Genomic DNA, 7451 nt, shown 5'->3' with positions numbered 1-7451 from the left:
TATGCTTGTATAGACATTGGGATCTTCTCATCAAATCTTAGAATTCTAGTATCTGAAAAAGACCCTAGATCTTCTTTTATCCATCAGTTATGAATACCTATTCTGTCAATTCCACATTCCCTCTTCTGCCCTTCCAGTAATAGATCAGTTATCTATTGCTGTGTAACAAACAATCCCAATACTTGGTTTTTGGTTAAGGAAACAGTCACTGAGTAGTTCACAATTCTGGGTGTTGGCAATTTAAACTGAGCTCAGCTAGGTGGTTCTTCTGCTAGTCCTGCCTGGGTTTACTCCTGTGGCTACAGTCAGCGAGCGGTTCAGCCAGAAGCTGATTGAATGTGGACGGCCTCATCACGTGTCTCGTGGTTGGCTATGGTGCAGAGGCAACTGTGCCATGTGTCTGCAGCACCCAACAGGCTACCCCAGGCTTTTCACTGGCCACTGGGTTCCAAAAGCAGCAAAAGAGAGCAGATCCCAATTCACAAACTCTTTTCAAGCCTCTGTTTGTATCACCCTTGCTAGTGTGTCATTAGCCAAAGCAAACCACATGACCAGGCTCAAGTGCAAAGAGGTGAAGAGATAGGACTCCATCTCTCTATGGAAGGGACAACATAAATGGAAGTAGGCATCCATTTGTTTTTTATTTGGAAACTGGGGTGCCATCCTGATAGCTTCAGCTGAGATCTCCCTAGTATTCAATCTCACCTGAGAAGAAACAGAAGGGGAGGTAGTTATGGGCCGCTGTGCATAGGACCAAAAAACCTCCTAATGGAAGTGACAATTCATCCTAAAGAGAGAGGAGAGTCCAAGATTGTCCAAGGTCATTAAGTCAGTGATGGGGGTGGCTACACCTCAGCACAGCCCTTATCTGTCCCTCAGATGGCCCAATCCTGCCCCCATGTTCTGTACACAAGACCTGGAGAAGAGGCTGCAATTAAAAGAACAAAACAGAGTTTCAGTGAAGTTTCTAGGGAAGAAGTGGGGATTTAGAGGGTGAAGGGAGTTTCCTCATTTGGGTCTCCTCTGGGGATGGGGTGTGGGGTGTTGGGCTGAACCCAGTCTGCTTCTGGACCAGAGTTGATGTGGGAGAGGAAACTGGCCTGGGACAGGCAACCAGGCGATTGACACAGGCTTCGATGGAATGTGCAGGAGAACCTCACAGCCTTAGCAGGTCAAATCGGGAGAGAGGATTTATTCCCAAGAGCACATAAGACACCCTCTCCCAGATGAACTGGAGGACACTGAGGGAACTCAATACTTATACTCAAGTATAAGTCACAGCTCCTGTGTTTAAGCCAGTGTGTGAGTATGTATGTGTTACTCTGTGATGATGTGTAAGCCATAACTTATATAAGCAACCGTGCTAGAGAAGGGGATCTGGGAGCCCTCGATCAGAGAGAGACTTCAGGGAAGGGATAAGACTGAAGATAAATCTGCAAATATGGGAGGACTCAGGAGAGGATTAAGATGGAGAATATTCCAAAGAGTAATCAAAGTAATCTACCAATGAGGGTAGTTAATACTTTACCGAAAACCCAGCTCTTTTACTAAAAGCTATTTTGTCTTAGATCACCGTGGTGGAGACATGAGAGAAATTGTAGGATCAGAGGAATTTGGGAGGAAGTCTGTCCCCTGATGCCCTTAGAATCTCAATATTTAGAATCACTATGGAAATCAAATTACTTTAGCAATGGCATTGATGAACTACTGCCAGAGTATAAATGAGTGGGGCGTGTGTGTGTGTGTATGTGTATATGTGTGTATGCGTTTAGAATCTCAGTCTTTATTGGCTGCAAGGCTTAAAACACTCAGGCCCAGTGCCAGGGCTCAGATCTTGTTGAAAGCAGCAATGTCAACGCTCAGCACGTAAGGGGGCAAGAGGAAGCAGAAAGAACATAGAAGTCTTAGATAAAATGATGAATAACGTATAACCCATTTATTAATATGTATTTATTTATACGCTATCTTTTGCAGAAGAAAGGTAGGGTGACTTAAATGAATACATTCATATATTATATATTACATACATATAACTTGAGGGCATACATTTCAAACAAGGATGAAATAACTTTTGCATAAATTTTTTTCTGTATTACTATATTTATAGCTTTACACTTGTGGGGACAATTGAATGGTACTTCCATACTCCGACCTATGTAAAAAAAAAAAACAGGTGTCTGTTGTGCAAGTTGGGTCCCTTCTGAGTCACCACCTACTGTGCATCAAGTTTGGAATGAATTCTACAACCTCACCTGGTTTGGGTTAAGGAATAGGCTTTATTGGGGAAAGGGAAAACCTAAAGGCAGATTACACAGAAAGAGAGTACTGGGTTCCCTACTTCCCACAGTCCCACAGAGAGACAGGCAAGCGTGCTTGGCAGGAAATATGGTGTGGGTTTATGTTCCAGTAGAGGAACAGTATCCCTCCTTATTCTGCCTTTTCTATAAAGCAAGTATAAGCTGCCTTGTCAGTGGGAGAATACTCAGGCAGCTTGATCCAGTCTGGATTGGGGGGCCCAGCTGTTTACAGGGGCTGCTGGGAAAGCCAGCAGGCAAGGTCCATAGGATGCTGCAGGCGAAGGATACTACCAGTCCCATGGGAAGCCAAGCTTGGGTGTAGCACTTCTACTGGGAGAAGGAGGTCTCTGGTGCCTGCTAGCTCATTGGTCACGCAACCAGAGTCAGCTGCCATGGTCATTTTCAGACTGTTTTGCTCATCACACTATAGTGAGTGAGAAGTCTGCAGCCAGGAAGCCTAAAACTTGCTATGGTGGCCTTACAAAATTCTCTTCACCTGTCTGACCCTAATTAGAGGTTCTAGTACTTAGCCTACTCTGTTGGTTGTTAGGGAATCAAATGAGATTGACCAGAAGAGAAACAACTAAAATGGGAGGCTGGCAATATAGCCAGCAATATTTTTCAGCACTCTGCTTTTAGAATTAAAAGGTAAATCATACAAGTGAATGTTCATAACTTATCCAAAGTATGCCTTCCAAATGATAAATTCAGCCCGTTCTTCCAAGCCTCAACATATTAGAACTCAGTATAATAAAATAATTGATGCTTAGAATAGTGAGCTGGGGGCATTTCAACATCCCCAATCATCGAAAAGAAGGAATACGGACCAAAGCACAGGAGAGAAAAATTAGCTAATATGTAAATCAAAAACCAAAATAATAATAATCATAGTAACAATAACGGATGGTTGTGGCAGACACTGGTGGCCAATCACCCACCAGGCAGCCCCTTCTTCCTTGCTAGAACCCCCATTTTGCTTTAGCTTTCACAGGGCACCTCCACAGCCTATGAGTAGATCCTTGTTATCCTAAGTCAATCATGGTGCTTCCACAGGCTTGCGATGTGATTCTGGTCAAAGAGTTGTGAGAGAAGGTCTTCAGGGGACTCATGGGAAAGGGTCTCCTTGTCCTTGAAGAAGGGTGGCTGCTGAGAGGTGTGAAGTGTGTGCTGCCTTCAGAATTGCTGCCAAAGTCCCGTCCTCCAAACCCTGTCTCCAATGATGCTGCCTGCCCTTACGGGGTCTCCCGGATTGCTCCCTCTCTCCCCGTCAGAATGACTCTCTCCTCCAGGGCGCCCCATCGTGCCGGACCCTAGGACACATTCCAGCTTGCACTATGTAAACTCTGTGGTGATGGAAAGACCATGGGCTCTGGAGCCCTGCTACCTGGGGGTGCCCCCAGGTCCCTGGCTACCTATTTGGATGCCTGTATCCTACTATCCCATAATTATCCTGTTACTGACTTTCCCCATGTGACTGGGCCCCACCTCAGGCCCATGTCTAATCACCACAGTCTCCCCAGCACCTAAAATGTTCATGGCACCAGAAGCAGCCAGAAAAGTTTTCCTGAAGGAGTCAGAGAGGGAACTAATTTATCCCAGTTGCTTTTATTCCAAGTGATGCAACCTTGAGAAAGTGATATAACCTGTCTGTGACTTTATTTCCTTACCTATAAATTGAGGTGATAACGTCTGTTTGTAAAGGTTATTGAGATAATGTATTTTTTTTTTAGAAACTGTAAATACTAGGGAGGAGGAAGGAAAATGAGGGAAGATCCGTGTCACATGAGTGGGGAGGACCATGTCAAGTAATAATGATGCTATTAATAAGAGCTAGAACTTTTTTAATAGCTGTCACATATGTTATACCATTGTCTCATTAACTACTTCCAACTCTTTGAGGAAGGGATTACTGCACCCATCATAAAGATAACAAAACTGAAACTCAGGGAGTAAAGTACTAACCAGGTGGCAGAGCTGGGATTCAAAGCATGCCTTAGAGGCTAAGCATTAGCATTTCGGTGCCCATCTCAGGGACAAGCTGGTAGCTGGCTCCAGAGAGGCATCAGGCTGAAGACCTGGTCCAGGCTGTCCTCATTTAACACCTATTCTTAATAACTTAGAAGAGAGCAGGCACAGCGTGTGCTTCAAAGACCAGAGACGGAAACCAGAGCTGACGTCCAAAGGAGCTGGTGCAGAGTGGGAGGGAGGAACTGGGATTCAGTTTGGGGAAGTACAAACCAAACTAGCCACAGGGAACTAATCCACAGCAAAGGTAGAGAGGCCAGGAGAGAAAGGACAGCTGAGAGGCTGAAAAGCAGCTGGGCAGACTGATGGACAGGAACGGAGATGCTGCTCTGTAACGTGATGAGGCCACAGTGAGGCCAATTCTATTCTAGACAGCACTCACTGCAGCTATGAAGGACAGAGGAGGCCTGCTCCGTGCTTCTTGTTTATAGAGGTGAGTCCCTATCACAGGTCCAGTGTGTGTGTGTGTGTGTGTGTGTGTGTGGTACACACACACTTTAATACTGACCCTTGTGACCCCCATGAAACACACACATATCCACACACACACTTTGACATTGACCCCCATTAAAGACACACAAACACATTTTGATACTGAGCTCCGTCATACCCCATGAACCTTTTAAACTTTCTTCCTTTCCAGGCTTTGTCTGTGTATTTCCTAGTGTCTCTAAGAGAAGTTGCATCTGTAGAATGCGGGGTAGAGTTCAGAGTGGACGGGGAGGCAAGAGTGAGTAAGTGAAGGAAGCAGCGCTCAAGCACGCTGATGGGCTGGTCCCAAGTTCCAGAAGCTCTGCCTTCAGTCGGAAGCTCTGAGCCTTCTTCTAGCCCGTGCAGAGGCAATGCTGCTTAGTGGTGAAAGGCAGGAGCCAGCACCTTTCACCACCTATGTAAATGTAGGACTGTCAAATGATTCACATTCCAAAATGCGCAAAATTCACCCACAGAGAGTGACACTCAGTTCAAAAGCACAGTCATTTAGGACATTTAATGGAGACGTTTATCTACCTATTATAAAGGAAAAACAGCATGTAAACATTTTATTAATTGAATAAATCAAATACTACAAGAACAATTCAGTTTCATGTATCAAGAGAAAGGTCAGTCTTGGCCTGTTCATAATTTTGCTTAGTCAGTTCTGCAAGTAGAAGACAATGGCATACATTATAAGGCATTGATAAGGATTATAATGGTATCTCTTGATAGAGAAGGAGGGTATGATCTCCCCTCCTCTCACCCCTTACATTCGTCCAGCAGACCTGCTTGAGAAGCTGATCTGGTAGATCCTTTTTTGAGAACTTTGCTTAGTTTTATCTGACAGAGATGCTGAAATATTTTGCCAGTTTCCAAGAAGACCAGTGGGGAAGACAGAATTACTGCTGCTCAGATGCAGTACAACGGGGTGTCTAGGTGCCTTCCACATCCAGTAAGCCACGGTTCTCTCAGGCACAGCACATGCCCTATGAGCTGTGCAACCCCAGGCAAAGTCATACAACCTCTCTGGATATCAGCTCCTTTATTTCAGCAAAGGGAATATTCATAGCATCTCTATCTGCCTTATATAGTTGTTGTGGGGATGAAAGGGCATAATGTATGACAAAGGGCTTTGCAGAGGCAATAAGCCATACAGATGCAATGGGGTAATTTTTGTGCTGTTACGGCTGTCTGTCCTCAACTGGCATCAGTCTGGAGAATTTTATTGCCCCAGGTGAAAACTTCTTTGTTTCCAAGTTAAAGTGGTTAAATATCGTCAAGGACTTGTGGGATAAAAGCATCCATCTTCCGCTCTCACTGGCAATGGAACAGTACCTCTTGGAGACAAGTCTGAATGTTATCTGTGTACCCACTATTACTAAAAACTTTTCTAGACATAATGTCCTTGGATTTGAAAACCATTACCTAAAAAACTCTTTTCCTCTGCAGTTCTGCAGAGCTATTGTGCACCCACACAGATCTGGCCAGCATGGAGCTCAGACACAAGAGCTCCATGGAATTTCAGACACAAGACTCGCTTGTGGTTGAAGAATATTTCCGGAAACAAGCAGGGACTTCAGGGGATGGAGCTGAGAGGACTTCACTATAAAGACCGGTTTATTCATAGAGTCATAAATACTAAATTTGGAAAGTTGTCTAGGCCAGACTCTTCATTTTAAGATGAGAAAATATGGCTCAAAATAGGTTACAGGCTAAGTAGTTACTTTGGGAAAACTTAGTTTTTTCTGATTTCCAGGCCAATGTTCTTTCCATTACATCATTAATAATATGAACAACATCAAAAACCACCACAACAGCTACCATTTATTGAATAATGAGTATGTGTTAGATATTGTGCTATTTATATACATTCACCCATTTAACTCCTGCAATAAACCGATGAGGCAGGTATTGTTCCCATTTTACAGATGAGGAAAATGAAGCTCAGAATTACTAACTACTTGCCCAAGGTCAGGGTACTGATATTTATGTAAGTCCACAGTATAGAGAGCAAGATGGGGTATATGTGTCAAGGATCGGTGCTGTTGTTTACACACAACAGAGTGTCTACAATTTTTTTTAAATTTAGAGATGAAAATTACATCTTACCCCAAATATCAAGGGCCCTGGAAAATATACTCTGAATTGAACTGTCACATAAAACTTACCCTGAAGTGCAGCCTGACTTTCCATTGACAGGAATTAACTAGAAATGAGGGTGTGGCACTTGCCCGTTCTTCCGCATGCCAGGCTTTTAGAATTCAGACACGAGATGAGTCATAAGAGAAATGTGCAGGCTTTTGGCCACAATGGAAATACTCATTTTCCCAATTGCTCGGCAGCAAAACATTGAGGCCAATTCTTTTTGTGTGCTAGGAATGTTAAAGGCATTTTTCAGTCTTAGCGTTGCTTTTAAAATCATTAAACCAACTTCTGTTGCCCCTGCTGTGGTTTCATTCTAAAGATCTACACTCAGGCTCTTTCTCCTCCTGCTTTATGGGAATTATGATGAGAAACTCACTAGGCCTACAATCGTCAGTTGCCACAATAAATTTGCCTGCTCTCTAATGTTGATTTCATATTTTTCCAACTTTCATTAAAAAGCATAACTCCTCTATAGTCTTCCCTCACTCTGGCACAGGTTATATATATACT

The sequence above is a fragment of the Aethalodelphis obliquidens genome, unplaced genomic scaffold (genome assembly GCF_003676395.1).
Source record: "Aethalodelphis obliquidens isolate GAN/ISIS:26980383/991018 unplaced genomic scaffold, ASM367639v1 scaffold39, whole genome shotgun sequence".
NCBI classification, from domain to species: domain Eukaryota; kingdom Metazoa; phylum Chordata; class Mammalia; order Artiodactyla; family Delphinidae; genus Aethalodelphis; species Aethalodelphis obliquidens.
The sequence above is the reverse complement of the archived record's forward strand: the minus strand, read 5'-3'. Positions refer to the sequence as shown.